The sequence below is a fragment of the Octopus sinensis genome, linkage group LG14 (assembly GCF_006345805.1).
Source record: "Octopus sinensis linkage group LG14, ASM634580v1, whole genome shotgun sequence".
NCBI lineage: Eukaryota > Metazoa > Mollusca > Cephalopoda > Octopoda > Octopodidae > Octopus > Octopus sinensis.
In genome coordinates this window covers 7839633-7863089 of record NC_043010.1, presented here as the reverse complement: position 1 = coordinate 7863089, position 23457 = coordinate 7839633, and the positions used below count along the sequence as shown (strand labels likewise).

The 23457-nt window shown below is 35.0% G+C and overlaps 2 protein-coding genes across 2 annotated transcripts in view; both read left to right on the top strand.

Annotated features, from left to right (window-relative positions):
- The window catches only part of LOC115218741 (protocadherin gamma-C4), a 454793-nt gene that overhangs the window by 429114 nt on the left and 2222 nt on the right, over positions 1–23457 (top strand). The window lies entirely within an intron of this gene.
- Positions 8657–23457, top strand: part of LOC115218740 (protocadherin gamma-A11-like) — a 335456-nt gene continuing 320655 nt past the window's right edge. Inside the window, exon 1 of the mRNA XM_029788642.2 lies at positions 8657–8691. The gene's annotated coding sequence lies outside the window, so the exon portion shown is untranslated. The remainder of the gene's footprint in view (positions 8692–23457) is intronic.

Genomic DNA, 23457 nt, shown 5'->3' with positions numbered 1-23457 from the left:
CATGTTCTACTCATATCAGATAATAGCTTGAACACTTATATTAAATGTTATGATATTAACCTACCTGAGTCCAACCCTGGTTCAATGACATAAAACCTGTCACTTTAAAATGTTTGTATTTAAATCAGACCTCTCCCTATTTTTATTTCCTTAAAGAAATTTTTGCTTCAAACACCATTTTAATAAAGTAAAACTCAGTTAATTTACTAAATTCTTGGTTATTTTCAAACGTAGTTGAAACATGATGTATTTCATTGGAAATATTCTTGTTAAAAGGTGAAGTGGCAAATGTCATCATAAGAAGTTTGGCAAGCCTTAGTGCTGACATCAACATACACTTCTTAGTTTTAGAACTGGTTTCATTGTATTTTTATTCCTAATTAAATTCGAGATGTCATTTCACAGTCAAATTTTCATTTCATATAGATCTGAAGCTTTTTGTTCATGTAAAAAGAAAAGAAATTGGAGAAAATTCTCTTGTTTTATAATTTTAATATATTCCAGAATTCTGTATGCTCACATGTGTAGTTATATACTTAATATATCTTTCTCTATTATTGTATGAAAGATGAGAGTGAGAGAGAGAGGGATAGAATGAAAGAGAAAGAGAAGGGTATTACTACATATGTGAGTGAGAGAGTATTACTATGTGAGGGAGAGATAGAGAAAAAGAGAGAAAGATGTATGTATATGTATTTGTGTGTGTGAAAGAGAGAGAGAAGAGTCCTAGTGTGAGAGAAAGACAGACAGACAAAGTGAGAGAAGGAAAGAGAGAGAGGAGAGAGAAAGAAACACTATTAATGTGATAGAAAGATAGGCAAACAAAAAGAGAGAAAGAGTGGGGTAGAGAGATGTGTTTTTATGTTGCTATATTTCTACGAACAAAAATCACACATTTGTGGTGTCCCAGTATCAAGGTGGTGCTCCAGCATGACCACAGTTCAGTGACTGAAATGGTAATTAAAAGAAGTGAAAAACTTATTGTGGGTATGTAGCAAATCATCAGTCTTAGCATGAGTAAATGTTTTGAGTACTTGCTCATATGATGAGTGTGTGTGTGGGGGGGGGGCATGTGTGTGTGTGTTTGTGGGCATGTATGTGTGTGTGTTTGTGGGCACATGTGTGTGTGTGTGAGAGAGAGACCATCATTATCATTTTTACATCCACTTTCCATGTTGGCATGAGTCAGATGGGCCCATCAAAGTTTGAGCCATCTCTAATTGAGAGCTGCTTCTCCCATAGACTGAGGCTCAAACATACGATGTCAACAATACTAGAGAGGTCAAATAAAGGTGCCTCAGTACCTTATACATTCTCTGTTCAATTTGCCAAATTCTTTACAGAATCTACTTTGAGGTCCCAGCACTAGAAAGATTGTCTTACATATGTGTCACTTTAATGGAGTCTGACCTATCAGCTGGCACCAGTACAGAAAAGATGGTGCCTTGTGAATAGGACAATGTCGTGTGTGTGTGCGTGTTATTGTATGTAAATATATATTCTTTTATTCTTTTACTTGTTTCAGTCATTTGACTACAGCCATGCTGGAGCACCACCTGTAGTCGAACAGATCGACCCCAGGACTTATTCTTAATAAGCCTAGTACTTATTCAATCGGTCTCTTTTCATGAACCACTAAGTTATGGGGGTATAAAAACATACCAACATAAGTTGTCAAGTAATGGTGCGAGGACAAACTCAGACACAAACACAAATACATACACACACACACACAGACATACACACATGGCAGGCTTCTTTCAGTTTCCGTCTACTAAATCCACTCACAAGGCTTTGGTCAGCCCGAGGCTATAGAAGACACTTGCCCAAGGTGACACGCTGTGGGACTGAACCCAGAACCATGTGGTGGGGAAGTAAGCTTCTTACCACACAACCACTTCTTCACCTATATATGCATACACACACACACACACACACAAACACATATACACATATGTGTATGTATATGTGTATATATATATATATATGTGTGTGTGTGTGTGTGTGTGTGTGTGTGTGTATATATATATATATGTGTGTGTGTGTGTGTATATATATATATGTGTGTGTGTATATACATATATATGAATATGTATACTTATAGATATATATTTTCCTGTCAAACCATTCTACTTATGCCAGAATGGAAAATGGACAGTAAATGATGTTGATGATGATGATGATGATGGTGATATGTACATATACCTGTCTGTTTTACCTATCTCTCTATTTAGTGGGAGAAAAAGAGAAACAGAGTGATGGAGGGAGATAGAGATGGGGAGGGAGAGAGAGAGAGAGAGAGAGAGAGAGAGAGAGAGAGAGAGAGAGAGAGGCAGTGATAGACAAACAGTCAGACAGATAATAGTTCTTTTCAGCTGCATAACTCTATCTTCTTAAGGATTATGCTAGTTTAAAATAATAAATACTGCTGTCTGAAACTATACTCAGCAATCACCACCACCACCACCACCACCACCACCACCATCATCCTCATCATCATCATTATAAGAGTGATGGTTTGAAAGAATCATTGCAGTGTGTTGGGAAAATGCTTTTGCTATATTTGTCCTGGCTCTTTATCTTTGGAGCTAAAATCCTGGTCAGATCAACTTTGCCTTTCATTGTTTCAGCATTGATAAAATACCATACCATAGGCGCAGGAGTGGCTGTGTGGTAAGTAGCTTGCTAACCAACCACATGGTTCCGGGTTCAGTCCCACTGCATGGCATCTTGGGCAAGTGTCTTCTGCTATAGCCCCGGGCCGACCAATGCCTTGTGAGTGGATTTGGTTGACGGAAACTGAAAGAAGCCTGTCGTATATATGTATATATATATATATATCAGTGTGTGTGTGTATATGTTTGTGTGTCTGTGTTTGTCCTCCTAGCATTGCTTGACAACCAATGCTGGTGTGTTTACGTCCCCGTCAGTTAGCAGTTCGGCAAAAGAGACCGATAGAATAAGTACTGGGCTTACAAAGAATAAGTCTCGGGGTTGATTTGCTCGACTAAAAGGCGGTGCTCCAGCATGGCCACAGTCAAATGACTGAAACAAGTAAAAGAGAGTAAAAGAGTAAAGAGTAAAGTACTGGGGGTTGGTGATATTGATTAGCTCCACTTTTCAAAATTGCTGGCTTTAATTAGATTATTGGAAAAAAAAAAAGTGCTGAGCAGTATTTCATGCAGATATTTACAGCCTGAGTTCAAATCCCAGAGAGATCAACCTTAAATTTCATACCAATGTTTATTTTTTATTTATGTGCCCTTTTCAAGCCTAGCCAGGCTCATGGGCCCGGTTTCCCGGTTTCTGTGGCGTATGTGTTCGCCCCCAGCTTGATGGGATGCCAGTTCATCGCAGCATTACTCCAGAAACAGGAAGAAAGAGTGAGAGAAAGTTGGGCGAAAGAGTACAACAGGGGTTCCCACCATCCCCCGCCACAACCTCGTGGAGATTTAGGTGATTTTGCTCAATAAACACACACAATGCCTGGCCTGGGAATTGAAACCTCGATTTTCCGACTGCGAGTCTGCTGCCCTAACCATTGGGCCATTGTGCCTCCTCATTCCAATGTGGTTAATAAAATATTGTGTCATTCAAGTACTAAGCTGATGGCACTGTTGAAACTGCTGCCCAAAATTGCTGCCCTTGTTGCTTAAAGATTATTATAATGGCAGTGAGCAAGCAGAATCATTAGAGCAGTGGTTCTTGACCCAGGTTCATGTGACCACTAGTGGTCTATATAAGATTTTGGGGGGTCCACACATGCAAAATAGTGACTTAGAGATCCACAGTATTTTAAACGTTTGTGACAAAATTTTGCTTTAAATGTATTTATTACAAAACACAGCTTTGTTTCATTCTCTACCATTTTACATAATTCAACATGTTCCTGGCCACTGAAGCATGTTCTGTCAGAGAGAGAGAGAGAGAGAGAGAGAGGAGAGAGATAGAGAGAGAGATAGAGAGAGAGAGAGAGAGAGAGAGAGAGAGAGAGAGAGAGAGAGAGAGATAGAGAAGAGAGAGAGAGAGAGAGAGAGAGAGATAGAGGAGAGAGAGAGAGAGAGAGAGAGAGAGAGAGAGAGAGAGCTGCTGCTGCTGCAAACCCATAGAAGCAAACATGAGGAAAGTAAAATAGAAATTTTAAAAGAAGTATCTGTGAAACTAGTTTTTAAACGCTGACTTTTTAAACTCCTGGCTTTGTGACTAAATTGCAAACAATGATTATTAATATTTAGGTATTCTTCAGGGTGGTGAGCAGGCAGAATTATTAGCACACCAGGCAGAATGCTTTGTGGTAACTCGTCTGTCCATGTGTTTTGAGTTCAAATTCTACCTAAGTTGACCTTGCCTTTCATCCTTTCAGGGTCAATAAAATAAGTACCAGTTAAGTCATTGACTTATCCCCTGCCCCAAATTTACTGACCTGGTAATTGAATTTGAAACCATTATTTAGCAATTCTTCAAGACAGTGAGCTGGCAGAATTGTTTCCACAGTGGGCAAATTGCTTTGTGGCATTTCATCCGTCCTTACTTTCTGAATTCAGATTCCATAGAAGCTGACTTTCCCTTTCAGCTTTTCAGAGTTGATAGAATAAGTACCAGTTGAGTACTGGGGTCAATGTAATCAATTTAGACCTTGCCCCAAAATTGCTGGCATTATGCCAAGATTTAAAATTATTACTTTGGTACTCTTCACACTCAAATTCTAAAACTTCCTATATCTTATTATTTATGCTGCTCTAAAACTGTGAGTTAGTGGAGGCACATGGCCTAGTGGTTAGAGCAGTGGATTCATGGTTTAGGGATCGTGGGTTCGAATCTCAGACCGGGCGATGTGTGTGTTTATGAGCAAAACACCTAAATTCCATGCGGCTCTGGCAGAAGGTAATGGCGAACTTCTGCTGACTCTTTCGCCACAACTTTCTCTCACTCTTTCCTCCTGCATCTTGTAGCTCACCTGCAATGGACCGGCGTCCCATCCAGTTGGGGAACCTAAACACCCCAGAAACCTATATTATTGGCCTTGCAAGGTGGTGAGCAAGCAGAATTGGTTGCATGCTGAGCGAAATGCTTTGTGGCATTTCATCCATCTTTAGGTTCTGAGTTCAAATCCCACCAGGGACTTTCATCTTTTGGGGATTGATAAAATAAGTACCAGTTGAGCACTGGGGTCGATTTAAATCAACTTATCCTCTCCTACCAAAACTGCCGGCCTTGTGCTAAAATCACAAAGAAATATTTACTTTGTACTATAGTTTCCTCTTTTCCCCATTATCTTTCTTCCACTGTACCAAATGCTTATAAGAGTGGCATGAACATCTCAACATCTCATTTCACTCATCTTAAAATCTAAAGTGTAACATTACTGTAAGCGATTTTTACTGCTGTAAGAGGTATTTAAAAAAGATTTTTTTGCTGTAATGTATTTTTTGTGTTCTTTAACTATAAACAGACAATCCCTCTGCCCACATACACACACCCACACATCTGCACACACACACACACACACACATATACGTACAGAGTATACTTTCTATATATAATGTGTTCATTGCAGTTCTGTAGAAAACATATGTCATCTACCACCACTACCACCACCACCACCATCACCACCATCACCATCACCACCACCACCACCACCACCACCACCATCACCATCACCACCATCACCACCACCATCACCACCATCACCACCACCACTGCCACCACCACTAACATCACCACCATCATCATTACATCACTGGTATCGTTCTTCGCCACCACCACAACAATCCTCACCACCACCATCATCACAAAATCACGGATATCACCACTATCAACACCATTACCACCATTATTATCCTCTCCACCATCACCATCAATGCTATGACTACCACTACTACCACTGCAGCCATCATCATTACTGCTAGTATCACCACCACCACCACCACTACCATTATCATCATCATCATTAACATTATCACCAAGACCAATGTCGTGACTACCACAACCACTAGCAGCTCTGCTACCACCACCACCACCACTACCACCACAACCACCATCACCGCTACTCCTGCTGCTGCTGCTGCTACTACTACTACTACTACTACTACTACTACTACTACTATCACCACCATTATCATTACCAGCATTACATCCAAAAGCAACATCAACATTACGATGAGAACCATTACTATTGCTACCACCATCACAACCATCACCACGAACACTACCACCATTAACACCAATACTCCTTACCACCAACACCACCACCACTACTACCACCACCACCACTACCATTATCATCATCATCATTAACATTATCACCAAGACCAATGTCGTGACTACCACAACCACTAGCAGCTCTGCTACCACCACCACCACCATGACCATTATTCTACCACTAGTTCTAACACCACCACCACAACCACCACCACCACCACCATGACCATTATTCTACCACTAGTTCTAACACCACCACCACAACCACCACCACCACCACCATGACCATTATTCTACCACTAGTTCTAACACCACCACCACAACCACCACCACCACCACCATGACCATTATTCTACCACTAGTTCTAACACCACCACCACAACCATCACCATTGCCACTATAGACACCACCATTACTAACATCTCCAATACAACAACCATCAAAGCCATTGCTACCACTAGCTTTGCCACCACCACCATCACCACCACCACCACCACCACCACCACTACTACCACCACCACCACCACCACAACCATCACCACCACCACCACCACCACCACCACTACTACCACCATCATCATTGCCATTATTAAACATCACCAAAACCACAACCATGAAAGCCATGATTGCTACCATCTCCACCACCACCACCACCACCACCATCACCACCACCACCACCACCACCACCACCCACCACCACCACCACCACACCATGACCATTATTCTACCACTAGTTCTAAAACCACCACCACAACCACCACCACCACCACCACCATGACCATTATTCTACCACTAGTTCTAACACCACCACCACAACCACCACCACCACACCACCACCATGACCATTATTCTACCACTAGTTCTAACACCACCACCACAACCATCACCATTGCCACTATAGACACCACCATTACTAACATCTCCAATACAACAACCATCAAAGCCATTGCTACCACTAGCTTTGCCACCACCACCATCACCACCACCACCACCACCACCACCACTACTACCACCACCACCACCACCACAACCATCACCACCACCACCACCACCACCACCACTACTACCACCATCATCATTGCCATTATTAAACATCACCAAAACCACAACCATGAAAGCCATGATTGCTACCATCTCCACCACCACCACCACCACCACCATCACCACCACCACCACCACCACCACCACCCCACCACCACCACCACCACACCATGACCATTATTCTACCACTAGTTCTAACACACCACCACCACAACCACCACCACCACCACCACCATGACCATTATTCTACCACTAGTTCTAACACCACCACCACAACCACCACCACCACACCACCACCATGACCATTATTCTACCACTAGTTCTAACACCACCACCACAACCATCACCATTGCCACTATAGACACCACCATTACTAACATCTCCAATACAACAACCATCAAAGCCATTGCTACCACTAGCTTTGCCACCACCACCATCACCACCACCACCACCACCACCACCACTACTACCACCACCACCACCACCACAACCATCACCACCACCACCACCACCACCACCACTACTACCACCATCATCATTGCCATTATTAAACATCACCAAAACCACAACCATGAAAGCCATGATTGCTACCATCTCCACCACCACCACCACCACCACCATCACCACCACCACCACCACCACCACCACCACAACCACCACCACCACCACCACCACTACCACCATCATCATTGCCATTATTAAACATCACCAAAACCTCAACCATGAAAGCCATGATTGCTACCATCTCCACCACCACCACCTTTACCACAAACAACACTGCCATCACCACCACTATTGCCACCAAGGCTGCTGCTGTTGCCACCACCACCACCCCCACCATCACCACTACCACCACCACCACCACCACCACCACAACCACCACCACCATCACCAATACTACCACCACCTCTCCTTCACTGAAACTGTTTTAACATTGTCTGATCACTGATCATTGATGGATAAGAAAGGACCTAGTTCATTAGTATTGGTTGCTAACCAATATAGAATGAACGACTTTGATGTAACAGCTACAGACATATGCTTGTCACTTATGTCTTAGTCAATGGAATCATTATGCTGTGATTCCCAGCCAGAACAGTCATACTGGTGCTCACCCAATGATCTTCATTGTTAGTAAGCAAAGAGAGAAGACAAGTCGAAACAAAAACAAAAATAAAAACGAAATACAAAATGATAAAAAAAAATACTAACAAAAATATAAAAATAAAGCCTAAACTCAACTGAGACCATTCAAAGATCTTCTTAATATATAATAAACTCTATTTTCTATATGAATGTGTTTAAAAGTAGATGTGGAACTAACTACCTAACATACAGCTTTGTTAACAACTATGTATCAGGTCTCTTTCATATAAATATATATATTATATATGTTGGTCTTTCTGCTTCTATATTTCATGTGTGTATGTGTGTGTGTGTGTGTGTGTGGTGTAAGTGTGTGTGTGTGTGTGTGTGTGTATTTGTATATGTATGTGTGTATACGTGTGTGTATGTATATATAATAATATAATATGTAGAAAATATATATATTTTCACACGCATATGATGTGTGTGTGTGGAAACTGGGGACTGGCAGATAGATAGATAGATAGATAGATAGATAGATAGATAGATAGATAGATAGAATGATAGATAGATAGATAGATAGATAGATAGATAGATAGATAGATAGATAGATATATATATAAGTAGATAGATAGATAGATAAGTAGATAGATAGATAGATAGATAGATAGATAGATAGATAAATAGATAGCTAGATGGATAGAGAGATAGATGGATAGATAGATAAATAGATAGATAGATAGATAGATAGATAATAGATAGATAGATAGATAGATAGATAGATAGATAGATAGATAAATAGATAGATAGATAGATAGATAGATAGATAGATAGATAGATAAATAGATAGATAGACAGATAAATAGATAGATAGACAGACAGATAGATAGATAGATAGATAGATAGGTAGATAGATAGATAGATAGATAGATAGATAGATAGATAGATAGATAAGTAGATAGGTAGATAGATAGACAGATAGCAGACAGACAGACAGAGATATATAAATATATTCATACACATACCACCTACATTACATATGCACATTCAAATCTGTACTATTTATGTAAATATATGTGTCCACTTAGTTCTTAGATTAAGATGACAGTTGAAAGCTTGTGTTTACAAATGTGAAGTGGGAAAAGAACTCAATACAGAAATTAGTATGTGTATAGTTTATTTGAAGCTAAAGCTTCAGATGACTAGTTTGAACAATTGTATGTATTTGAAACTAAATGCTAGGATACATGTAACTTATAATAGTAATAAAAATAATAATAATAATAATAATAATAATAATAATAATAATAATAATAGTTTCTGCTATAGGCACAAGGCCTGAAACTTGGGGTGAAGGGACCAGTTGATTAGATCGACCCCAGTTCGCAACTGGTACTTAATTTATCGACCCCCAAAGGATGAAAGGAAAAGTTGACCTCGATGGATACTGCTAAGCATTTTGCCTGGTGTGCTAACAATTCTGCCAGCTCACCACCTTAATCTAATAATAATAATAATAATAATAATGATAATAATAATAATAACAACAACAACAACAACAACAACAAGAGCACTCAGAGAGCACAAACCTCTGCCAAAGCAATACCAACGTCCTCTCAATGATTAGCCAGGGATGATTTTAAAAATGAGAATATCTGAAATAAACTCTCACAAACTAGAATACTAAAAATGAACCTGACAACTCACAAAAATTAAGTAAAAAAATAGAAAAAATAATCTAGAATCCTTGTCTGGTACCAGATCGATCCCAAAATCTAATAAGTTTGTGCCAGTCATGAGGCCAAGCATCTCTGAAAGTTTCATCTGAATCCATCCACCAGTTCTTGAGATATCTTGTCTATGGACAAACAAGCAAATACAACTGAAAACAGTACCTCCACCTTCTCAAAGGCGGAGATAATAATAATAATAATAATAATAATAATAATAATAATAATAATAATAATAATAATAATAATAATATAATGATAATAATAATTCTTTTTAATTTTGGCATAAGGCCAGCAATTTCAGGGCAAGGGGTAAATTTATTACATGAACTTCAGTACACAACTGGTACTTATTCTCTTGCCCATGAAAGGATGAAAGGTAAAGTCAACTTGGTTGAATTGAAACTCAAAAGGACGAAATGCTGCTAAGCATTTTGTCTGATGCAGCTATTATTCTGTCAGCTCACTGGCTTCAATAATAACAATAATAATAATAATAATAATGATGATGATAATAATAATAATAATAATAATAATAATATAATAATAATAATAATAATAATAATGATAATAATAGAGGGACAAAGAAGAGAGCCTAATAACTGACATGGCAGTGCCAGGAGATCAACATATCCTCATAAAAGAAAGAGAAATGGTTGATAATTATGGAAACCTGACAACTGAAATCGCTAAAATGTAGCAGCTCTGAAAGTCAAACATAAAGGTTATCCCTATTGTCAATACCACCCAATCTGAAAAAAGCATCTGAAAACTTTAGAAATACCCTACAATCTAGGTTTATTGCAAAAGTCGGCATTACTTGGAACTGCATGCATGTTGCCTAAAGTACTGTCTGAGGTCCTTGTTGTGACTTGACAAACTATACAAGACCCTTGTAGACAAAATATCTTCAATCAACAACCTCCTGATATTGTATACTGTGCGACGTCTATGATAATAATAATAATAATAATAATAATAATAATAATAATAATAATAATAATAATAATGATAATAATGGTTTTAAATTTTTGCGCAAGGCCAGCAATCTCAGGGGAAGAAGAAGTCAATTGCATCAACCCTGTGCTCAACTGGTATTTATTTTATCGACTCTGAAAAGATGAAAGACAAAGTCCACCACAGTAGAATTGAACTCAGAACATAGAGATGGACAAAATGCTGCTGAGCATTTTGTCTGGCATGCTAGCAATTCTGCTAGCTCTCCAACTTAATAATAAAGATACTACTACTACTACTACTACACTAAACATTTTGCCCAGTATGCTAACAATTCTGCCAGCTCTCTGCCTTAATAATAATAAAAATAATAATAATAATAAAAATAATAATAATAATAATAATAATAAAAATAATAATAAAAAAATAATAATAATAATAATAATAATAATAATAATAATAATAAAAATAATAATAATAATAATAATAATAATATACCAACAACACAACAACGACGATGATGTGATATTAATAATAATAATAATAATAATAATAATAATAATAATAATAATAATAATAATAATGATAATAATGGTTTTAAATTTTTGCGCAAGGCCAGCAATCTCAGGGGAAGAAGAAGTCAATTGCATCAACCCCTGTGCTCAACTGGTATTTATTTTATCGACCCTGAAAAGATGAAAGACAAAGTCCACCACAGTAGAATTTGAACTCAGAACATAGAGATGGACAAAATGCTGCTGAGCATTTTGTCTGGCATGCTAGCAATTCTGCTAGCTCTCCAACTTAATAATAAAGATACTACTACTACTACTACTACCACTAAACATTTTGCCCAGTATGCTAACAATTCTGCCAGCTCTCTGCCTTAATAATAATAATAATAATAATAATAATAATAATAAAAATAATAATAATAATAATAATAATAATAATAATAAAAATAATAATAATAATAATACCAACAACAACAACAACGACGATGATGGTGATATTAATAATAATAATAATAATAATAATAATAATAATAATAATAATGATAATAATAATAATAATATGATTCAGTGCGACCATGAGATAGAGAGTAGGAGATTTTATGATTCAGTGCGACCATGAGATAGATAATAGGAAGCCAGACATAGTCTTAATTGAGAAAGAAAGTAAACTATGCTGGATCATAGATATAGCATGCCCAGCTGACAACAAGGTATGCAATAAGGAAGAAAGAAAAGTCATGAGATATGACAGGTTAGCTTGGGAGGTTAAGCAGTTGTGGTCGATGAAAAAGGTGGTAGTGGTACCAATAACTGTCGAAGCCCTGGGAACAGTGAGTAAAAATTTCGAGAAGTACTTGGAACAAATAGAGGCTGCAATAAGGGTGGAGCACTTGCAGAAAAACAGCACTGCTTGGAACCGCTTGAATACTCCGGAAGGTGCTCGAAAAATAAGAGGTGTTACCTTAGTTCACTGCTAGTGAACAGCTGACACTGTAGTACATGTCCAGTGTTAGAAGCTGTGCAAAGGCATTAATAATATAATAATAATAATATAATAATAATAATAATAATAATAATATGATTCAGTGCGACCATGAGATAGAGAGTAGGAGATTTTATGATTCAGTGCGACCATGAGATAGATAATAGGAAGCCAGACATAGTCTTAATTGAGAAAGAAAGTAAACTATGCTGGATCATAGATATAGCATGCCCAGCTGACAACAAGGTATGCAATAAGGAAGAAAGAAAAGTCATGAGATATGACAGGTTAGCTTGGGAGGTTAAGCAGTTGTGGTCGATGAAAAAGGTGGTAGTGGTACCAATAACTGTCGAAGCCCTGGGAACAGTGAGTAAAAATTTCGAGAAGTACTTGGAACAAATAGAGGCTGCAATAAGGGTGGAGCACTTGCAGAAAAACAGCACTGCTTGGAACCGCTTGAATACTCCGGAAGGTGCTCGAAAAATAAGAGGTGTTACCTTAGTTCACTGCTAGTGAACAGCTGACACTGTAGTACATGTCCAGTGTTAGAAGCTGTGCAAAGGCATTAATAATAATAATAATAATTCTTTCTACTATAGGCCCAAGACCTGAAATTCTGGGGGAGGGGACCAGTTGATTACATCAGTTCCTGTGCTCAGCTGCTACTTATTTCATTAACAAAGCCCACCACATTGACAAAGTCAACATCAGCAGAATTTGAACCAGAACGTAGGACCACATATATGTACATGCATCTATCTATCTATCTATCTATCTATCTATCTATCTATCTATCTATCTATCTATATATATATATATATATATATATATATATATATATATATATATATATATATATTATATATATATATATATATATTATATATATATATATATATATATATATATATATATACATACACATATATATATATATTTACACACATACCCAGACATACTCACACACACACACACATACATACACATATATGCACACACATAAAGCCATTATAGCTTCTATTTTACTTATATATGTCCTTATAGGCCTCGGTGTAATGGTTATGTACCAGCAACATAGTATTATTTCATGAGTGCATTCTTGTGTATGTGTGTGGCTGTGCACAGACAGACATACATTGTTTTCTCTTTTAGTTAGAGCTGTTGTTAATTTTATATATTTTATTTTCTATTTTATTCTATACATTATGAATTATCATCAGATTAAAAGACTATGGGACATTTTATCGGAATTACTCTCAGATTTTAGGAACTGATTATTTTTAATAACCCCTTCCCCTCTTCCTCCCTGCTGCGGTTCTGTGTCTGTATTTGAATATTTTGTTTAGTGTTTGTAATGTTTTATTTTAATATTGATATTTTGTTGTTTTTTTTTCATTTTTATTCAAGTACATTAGTGTCCATATTTTGTTGACTAGTTCTTTGCTCTGCTTTTATTATTATTATCATCATCATCATTATTATTATTATTTTATTTCATTTTATCTCTCATACCACTCGTTTCTGATGTTAGCGTGAGCTGAATTTTAAATGGTCTCTACAAACCGATAGTACTGAGTAAAATCTATTTTAATATTGTTTGTGTTCAATCAAATTTTGTTGAATACACACCACTACAATTACTCAAGTAATTCAAAGAGTCACGGCAATTTAAAAAAAAAAATATTTTATCTTTTTAAATTTAAAAAAAAAACCTTCAGAATCTCAGCAGTTTAGAATTAATTCTTGTTTCAAGTTTTACACATAACACAACAGACTGAGTTCATTTACAATACACTGAAGCAATATATAGTTTGAAGTTACAGCATATGGACACTATTAAAGTATTAGAAAAATTTGTGGTTTTAAACTGGACTTGTAGTGATAGTAGACACTAAGATATTTACTATTACCACGTCCTTCTGAAGTTAACAAAAACATATGTATTATAAAAGGCTTTGTTACAGTGAGCTGGCAGAATTATTAGAGGGTCAGAAAAAATGCTTTGCGGAAACGTTAGCACGCCGGGCGAAATGTGTAGCCGTATTTTGGCTGCCGTTACGTTCTGAGTTCAAATTCCGCCGAGGTCGACTTTGCCTTTCATCCTTTCGGGGTCGATTGAATAAGTACCAGTTACACACTGGGGGCGATATAATCGTCTTAATCTGTTTGTTTGTCCTTGTTTGTCCTCTCTGTGTTTAGCCCCTTGTGGGTAGTAAAGAAATAGGTATTTCGTCTGCCGTTACGTTCTGAGTTCAAATTCCGCCGAGGTTGACTTTGCCTTTCATCCTTTCGGGGTTGATTAAATAAGTACCAGTTACACACTAGGGTCGATATAATCATCTTAATCTGTTTGTCTGTCCTTGTTTGTTCTCTCTGTGTTTAGCTCCTTGTGGGTAGTAAAGAAATAGGTATTTCTTACTTTTATATTCTAAGTTCAAATCTTGCTGCTAAGATTATTGGTGTCTTTCATTCCTCAGGATTTAAAAACGTAAAGTATCTGTCAAGTACTGAGGTCAGTGGTATCAACCAGCCTCCATCCCACAAAGTAGATGAATTTGTGTCTGAATCAGAGACAATTATCATTATTCATTGGTTAGATCCTGTGGAAGGTTCTGGGCCTTCGTAGGCCTATCAAGACTGATGAGATTGATGCATTTGCTGTTTCTCTTAAGCAGTTACAGGCTGATGGCTATAGGAAAAATAACTATAGGCTGGGAGGGATTTCCAAAGAACCCAAAATTCTGGGGAAGAAAGACTGGATGAAGTGTGCAAGGCTCAGGCCCAAAATAGAGTCACTGGATAAAATCAAGAGAGATGAATGAGTATAGAGTGCTTGAAGTGACATGTGACTGTGAGATTAGCCAACCAGCTCCCAAGAGCATATACCACTATAGTACAAGTAGAGAAGACAGGGAGAAGAGAGGTAGCATGGCTTTGAGCCAGAGTTGAAGTGTATTGAAGAAGAACTTGTGAATCAGTCAAGTAGCCTTTCTTGGATATGGTCTTAAAATGTCTGCTCTGTGGCCTATACACTCTAATACACTTACAAGTTCTATTTATACTTTGGCTATCAGAATACAGTATTCCTGTTTGACATTTTTGAGTATTTGTGTCCAAATTGCTAAGCATCCTTACTGTGTTTAGAGCCTATTACTCTTGAAAATTTCATTTATCAAATAAAATTTATTAAATCAACATTTTTTTACTAATTACTTTTGAAATTTGAAAGAAAAAAGTGTTATTGTGTTAACAAAAACAATGAAAAGTAAAGAAAAGCAAAAATTTGAAGCATTTACAGTAATAATCTAAATCAGCACAAGTTATACTAAGAGAAAATGAAATAAAACATTCTTAATGGAAAAAGAATGAAGCTAAAAATGTATAAAACAATATTCGAAATTCAGTTGATATTCTAAAAGCTAAAGAATTTTCCACCTTTTGATTTAATTACATTCAAAACAATTGTTTTTATTCCTCATTCAATTTTAATTTTAATTCACTAATTACCCTATATTCCTCTACTCTGAACAAAACTCTTCTAATAATGAATTTAAAACATTTTAAAATGTCAAAAATTGATGGGAAGTGGAAAAATAAAATAGCTAAAAATGTAATGTTTAATATTAAGGAGAAAAATCAATAATATTTTTCTCTTAACACAGAAGATTGATTAAAAACGTGATTCAATTTTCAATACCTTCTTTCAGTAGGAGGCATGCGCTTAGTCAGATAACAGTTATATGCTAGGTGCATAACAAAGTCCTCAGATAAACTCTCTCTCTTCTCTCAGAGGCATAGAATAAAAGTTTTGCAACAATAGAGAGAGAGTACTTAATTTTTCTGTCAGGCATACACTATGAATCAAGGGACTAAATTAATTCCATTTAAGAACATATCCTAACTTGACAGTAATGGTGGTTTTATCTAAATATATACAGAGAAAAGGAGATATATTTAGAAGAACTAAAAGAATTGCAAATGTCTCATTATGAGGTTAAAATCTACTTGCTGGCAAAGTTGAAGTTAGAATTCGTTTCTATCCATGTGACTCTCTGACAGCTACTCATTGGCTGCAGCAGGCATTGCATACACACACATATGCACACTGCTTGATAAGACTGCAGACCTCTCTTTCATAGTTCTATATCACACACCATAATAACTGATGCCACAGTAGCAGTTACTATTTAACTAACTCTACAGCAGGATACACATCTTCTATAACGACTGACAGGAAAACATATACTGAACCAAGTAAGTGGTTGTTTTTAAAACAACAAAAAAATATTATTTGTGTATGTGTATGTGTGTGTGTGTGTGTGTGTGTGTGTGTCCTATAGTTATCAGCATGGCAATTATATAAAACAAAACAATAAATGTAGTAAGAAAAATATATTTATAAAAAAAAGTACTTTTTATCAACAACACAGATATTGTAAAATTATTAAAAGTGAGAAATAAATGCTATGTTGTTTTGAAAATGTTATTAAAAATTTATAGAAGTGTATACTTTATAATCAAACTGATGACTGCTCTGTCATCAAAATATATTCTTTAGTATTTCTTGGCACTGAGTGGTATAAATGTTAGTTTGTTGTGTGTGTGTCTGCATGTGTGTGTGTGTGTGTGTATGTATGTATATGTGTGTATGTTTTGTTTTTATTTTTGTTTTGTTTTTACATAAATAATTCACTACATAATAAAAACATGTACTTTCATCCTGATGTGGAACCGAAATTTACAGACACTGTCTACATAAACAACATTTGATTTTATTTTAAAAACATTCACACCTGTCATTATTTAGTAGTGATTTGTTTCCTTTCTTTCTTTGTTTCATTCTTTTTTCTTCCTTTCTTTCTTTCTTTCTTTCTTTCTTTCTTTCTTTTTTTCTTCCATTTTCTGCTTACTCTTAGAATTCTATTGTATGTGTTCATCTTACATATTTGTAAATATGTATATGTTTTTTTTTTTGGCATTTTATTCACTATTTTCCACTGCTTGCTTTTAAAATAATTTCATTTAACATCATTTTTGTACTGCATTGTTGGAGATGATTTGAAAGAGAAACAAACAAAAAAAAATCTCCCAAAAATTATCAATTTTTTTAAAAAGAGGGGGGAAAAACAGGAAAAAGAGAACAGAAACAAAAAGTATAAACCTGCCTAATTATAGTATAATTTTCAAGGTTTATACACACAAAACACACAACTGAAATATCTAGTCTAGTAAATTATTTTTTGGAGACTTAACAGATCTTTAAAATTGTTTCCATATACAAAAAGTGAGTAACACATTTTCACATTTTTAACTTTCAGTTTCAAAGTTCCATAAATATTTTTCTATCAAACTTTAACAAAATCTTTTTGTGTAGAACAAGCTTAGTATGTGCCTTTATATATACCTTTCCCGTTTTTAATATTTGTGTTTCATGAAAAAAATATACACAGGCACAAGCACATACACACACATACACATTCACATATACACATGCACACTCACACACAGATATGATTATATATATATATATTTATATATATAAATTAATGGGTTGTCTTTGATGGGTTGTAATATGTATGTGTATATCAATGCATACATATATACGTATATATGTACATGTGTATACGTATATATGTGTATATGCATATATATGTGTGTGGATATATATATGTATATATACATATGTATCTACCTATATCTATATATATATATATACATATATGTATATACATATGTATTTATATGTATATATACATACATATGTGTATATATATATATATACTATATATATATATATATATATATACATACATAGATACATAGATACATACATACACACATATATACATACACACATATACATATATACACATGCATATATGTATATGCATATATATATATATATATATATGTATATATACAGATGTATATATATATATATATATTATATATATATATATATATGTGTGTGTGTGTATATATATATATATATATATATATATATATATGTACATATACATACATGCATGTGTATATGTGCTTGCATATTACTGGGCAAATGTGTATTCAAGTATATTATGTATGTACATATATATGTATGTGTATGTACATAGATATATATATATATATATATAATATATATATATATATATATAAATATATATATATATATATATTATATATATATATATATATACATATATATATATACATATATATATATATATAACACACACATATCTAATATAAATACACACATACAGACATCTAAATGTATAGGTGTGTGTTTATACATATAAATAATGCTGATGTATATATATATATGACTATATGTATGCACACACACACCGCATATATACACATATGCCCACTCATGTACATACAGATATATTATCATTATTATCATCTCAATACATATGTACATGTATGAACATAGACACATTTTCTTTAATTCAGAGTAGTGGCTTGCTTTCAAATTACCATAAATATATTCTTTTGCCTAAAGTTTTTGTACATAGAAGTTTGACTATTCAGAATTAAGCTATCTCATTTACTTTGCTAACTATTTAATTTTAATACACTTTAACTATTTCCAGTCTATAAAACTTGAAAATTGTTAAATCACCTTTTTCTTATTATTTCTTTTTTTTTATAAGAAAAGTTTTGGGGTCTTTTAGCAGTTTAGTAATTTGTCTTATATTTTTCTGTTAGAATTCTTTGGGTGAGTAGAATATTTTTTGCAGCATAATTAGATATTAGTTTGATATGTTTTGTATACAAAACATTTATATACTGACCATCTTATGCTCTAGTAACAAGTAGTATTGCTAATCTTGTTTAAAACTGTTTTACTGAAGATTTTATCTTATTTCAAATTAAGCTGTTTAATAGTTTGTGATTATACAATTGGTGAAAATACCCTGTCCATGCATTTCAGTTAATTTTGGCAATAAAGAATTAGTAGACATTTAGTCAGTACCTGTTGTTATTAATTTTAAGTTTATGTTTGGAAGATAAAGTGAAAAATGTCTTAACATACTAATGTGGAATGTATTAACTTAGATGGGAATATTTTAGATTGAAAGGTCTTGCAGCACAGAGTAAAATGTAGCATCAAGTGGGTTAGATTATCAAGTGAGTTTTAATGTATTAGTATTTGGCTTCAATTAAATTGCTTAAAATACCTTCATACTCACTTTAATATGAATGTGAAACTAAAATATCCACAGAAAGGGAAATTTGGTCAGTCTTATTATAAAGCTGAATGAGAGCTTAAGTATTACTAAAATGAAGATAGTTTGTTATGAAACCTAAACTGGTTTGGAAAACTATGCTTACAAACATAATATTTATTCAAGTAGATTGCTGATTTTTTAAATGAATTTTATTCAAAATTATTATTTGTCATATGTTCATCTCAGTGTTATTTTGAATTTGAGTCAGTTTTCCACTAATATATTTCAAAACAGGTAGAATTGTTAAGGCATTGGCAAAAATATTTGTTGTATTTAGTAATGACCCATTATGTTCTGCGTACCAATCTTTTTGGGGGGTCAAGCTCTTTTTCTTTCATCCTTGTAGGGTCCACAGAGAATAACAATCAGTCAAATACTGGTGGCGATTTAAGGCATTCTAGATGTGAACTCAGTTATAATGGAAGTCTAGGACTTAGCATATTTACTTGTGTATAAGTCACACACGGAGGCACAATGGCCTAGTGGTTAGGGGAGTGGACTCGCGGTTGTAGGATTGCGGTTTTGATTCCCAGACCAGGCATTGTGAGTGTTTATTGAGCGAAAACACCTAAAGCTTCACGAGGCTCTGGCAGGGAGTGGTGGCGATCCCTGCTATATTCTTTCGCCACAACTTTCTCTCACTCTTTCTTCTGTTGGCCTGCTCGCTTAGCCAGCGAGGTGGCATCATTTGAAGGCTAAAACAATGCAAAGCGTATTGTGACCAGCGATGTGTAACAACATCTGATAGCCTGGTCGATTACGGTGATCACAGTGATAAGTCACACACATATATAAGTCTCACCCCTAATTTAGAGTTAAATCACAGTGTGAAATTTTTTCCCTCATAGTTTTAGGTTAACCCCATATATAAATTACTTCTCAACTTTTCAGTTAAAATCAAGGAAAAGTGGTATGACTTACACTCAAGTCAACTAATGGAAGTAACACCAACAAACAACTACAAATTAGGTGTGACTTCAGCAACTACAACTTTGTTATAAAATATATTTATTAAAGCTGAGGGAACTATTTCATATAAGACCAGCTTTTAGCCATAATCGGATATGATGACTGGCACAATCTCAAATTATTTCTAAAGTTAAGGTAGCTATCACTCTTATATCAAGGTTTTCAGCTGACAGAGATGCAGATTTCCTGGGTAAATATTGCAGAATATGAGTGATGTTTTACCTATATTCAAAATCTGAAACTTCCACTGAAGAAATTTCTTTAAAGAAAAGGATGAGGGAAAACTGTAGCTAAATGTAATTTACATATCTATCGATGAGTAAAATTAAAGATTCATCAATAATTTTTTTTTCTGTACATTCCTCCCTAGAGGTCCTTATGCACTTGCAAATCACTCTCTTTTCTCTTGTTTACTCTTTTACTTGTTTCAGTCATTTGACTGCGGCCATGCAGGAGCACCACCTTTAGTCGAGCAAATCGACCCCGGGACTTATTCTTTTGTAAGCCCAGTACTTATTCTATCGGTCTCTTTTGCCATACCACTAAGTGACGGGGACATAAACACACCAGCATCGGTTGTCAAGCAATGCTAGAGGGACAAACACAGACACACAAACATATACACACACATACATATATATACATATATACAACAGGCTTCTTTCAGTTTCCGTCTACCAAATCCACTCACAAGGCTTTGGCCGGCCCAAGGCTATAGCAGAAGACACTTGCCTAAGATGCCACGCAGTGGGACTGAACCCGGAACCATGTGGTTTGTTAGCAAGCTACTTACCACACAGCCACTCCTGCACCTGAATGCAATGTTTTCATAACATTTTGCTCATCTCAAGTGTGTGAAACACTGAGTTGGCTAAGGGCTCTGTGAGTGTTAATACATCAGACAATGATGTAAAGCTTCCCAATTCACAATTTTACATCTGAATGAAGTTTCAGCTCTTGGAATAAAATGCTAATTTTGGTACATTCATTAATTTTAGAAGAGAGAAAAGGTTTCTGTATAACTGATATATATATTTAATATAGCCAATAAGAAAACTAGAAGACAGTTGTTGAAATTGCTATTTAACCAAAGGCCAGGTCAACTCTGATTGCACAGACTAATGCTCAAAGACATTCCAGCTATGACCATGTCACTATCCTTTTTCCAGGATAGTATGTCTAAAAGTACACTAATATTTAATGATCTCTCATCTTTACAATAGTAGTATGTGGTACTAAGGACACATAGTTGTTTCTAGTAATTTCTGTGACTATATATGTTCCTGTATTGTGTTAAATAGAAATTAAGGGTATTTAGCTCAGGATCACTTCGTCACTTTTTCAGAAGTTCATCATGGACTACAATATTCAATGGTGTCTTATTTTTAAGACAGCGGCGAGATGGCAGAAATGTTAGCACGCTGGGCGAAATGCTTAGCGGTATTTCGTCTGTCTTTACGTTCTGAGTTCAAATTCCGCTGAGGTTGACTTTGCCTTTCATCCTTTCGGGGTCGATAAATTAAGTACCAGTTATGCACTGGGGTCGATTTAATTGACTTAATACCTATGTCTGTCCTTGTTTGTCCCCTCTATGTTTAGCCCCTTATGGGTAATAAAGAAATAGGTGTCTTATTTTTAAGAAAGTGCAATGCGGTTCATGTGAGATTTTGTTACTATTGCTAGCATGTTTAGAAAGTATGTAAAGTTCCTAACTTTTTTTAAGCTGGTAGTTGATGAAAGAGGAATAAGGATCAGTCAAAGAAACAAAAGTAATTGAGATTAGCTAAAAGAGCTCAGAACCCCAGAAAAAACCCAAAGTTAGACACTTAACTCAATTCATATTACAATGTTTTTTTTTTTTACTTCTTCTTTTTGTACCAAATTTATTTCTGTTGCAAATTCTTTCTCTCTTTATGTTCCACCTGATCTGAGAGAGAAAAAAATAAACAGATTAGCAAAGAAATGCATACATATATACATGAATATAGGTATAATCTTAGTATATAATGTACATGTGTATATATATCTATATCATATACATATATACTTTTAATGCATTATATGTATAAAAACACATATATACTAATATATATCCATAACTGTGTACATAGCATAATATATAATAATTTGATGTATAATATATATTACACACACACACATATATATATGTATATATATATATATATATATATATATGATAAATATGAATGTTTAGATATACACTCACATAGACACATATCCATAGAAATATACGAGGGACATATATGCATAAACACATATATAGATATCATCATCATCATCATCATCATCATCCATTGTCTGCCTTCCATACTGACATATCTATCTATCTATCTATCTCTGTATATATATACACACACACACATATATATATATATATATATAGATAGATAGATAGATAGATAGATAGATAGATAGATAGATAGATAGATAGATAGATAGATAGATAGATATCTCTTCTTTAACTCTATGTCTTTTTCTTTCACTCTCCCTTTCTTATTCACCTGCTTGCCCACCCCACACAAATGCAATCATACACATGCATACATACATGAATGTGGGCACATACACACACACACACACTCACAAAGAGTTTCGGGTTTTGATGGTTCTGTTAGTTTAAGTAGAAAGAATGGGTTTATGGATTTACTTGATTAGTTTTGTATCTGCGGATCAAAGTGAACATTATCTGACCTAAAAAAATCAGGACAAATTCAACGATA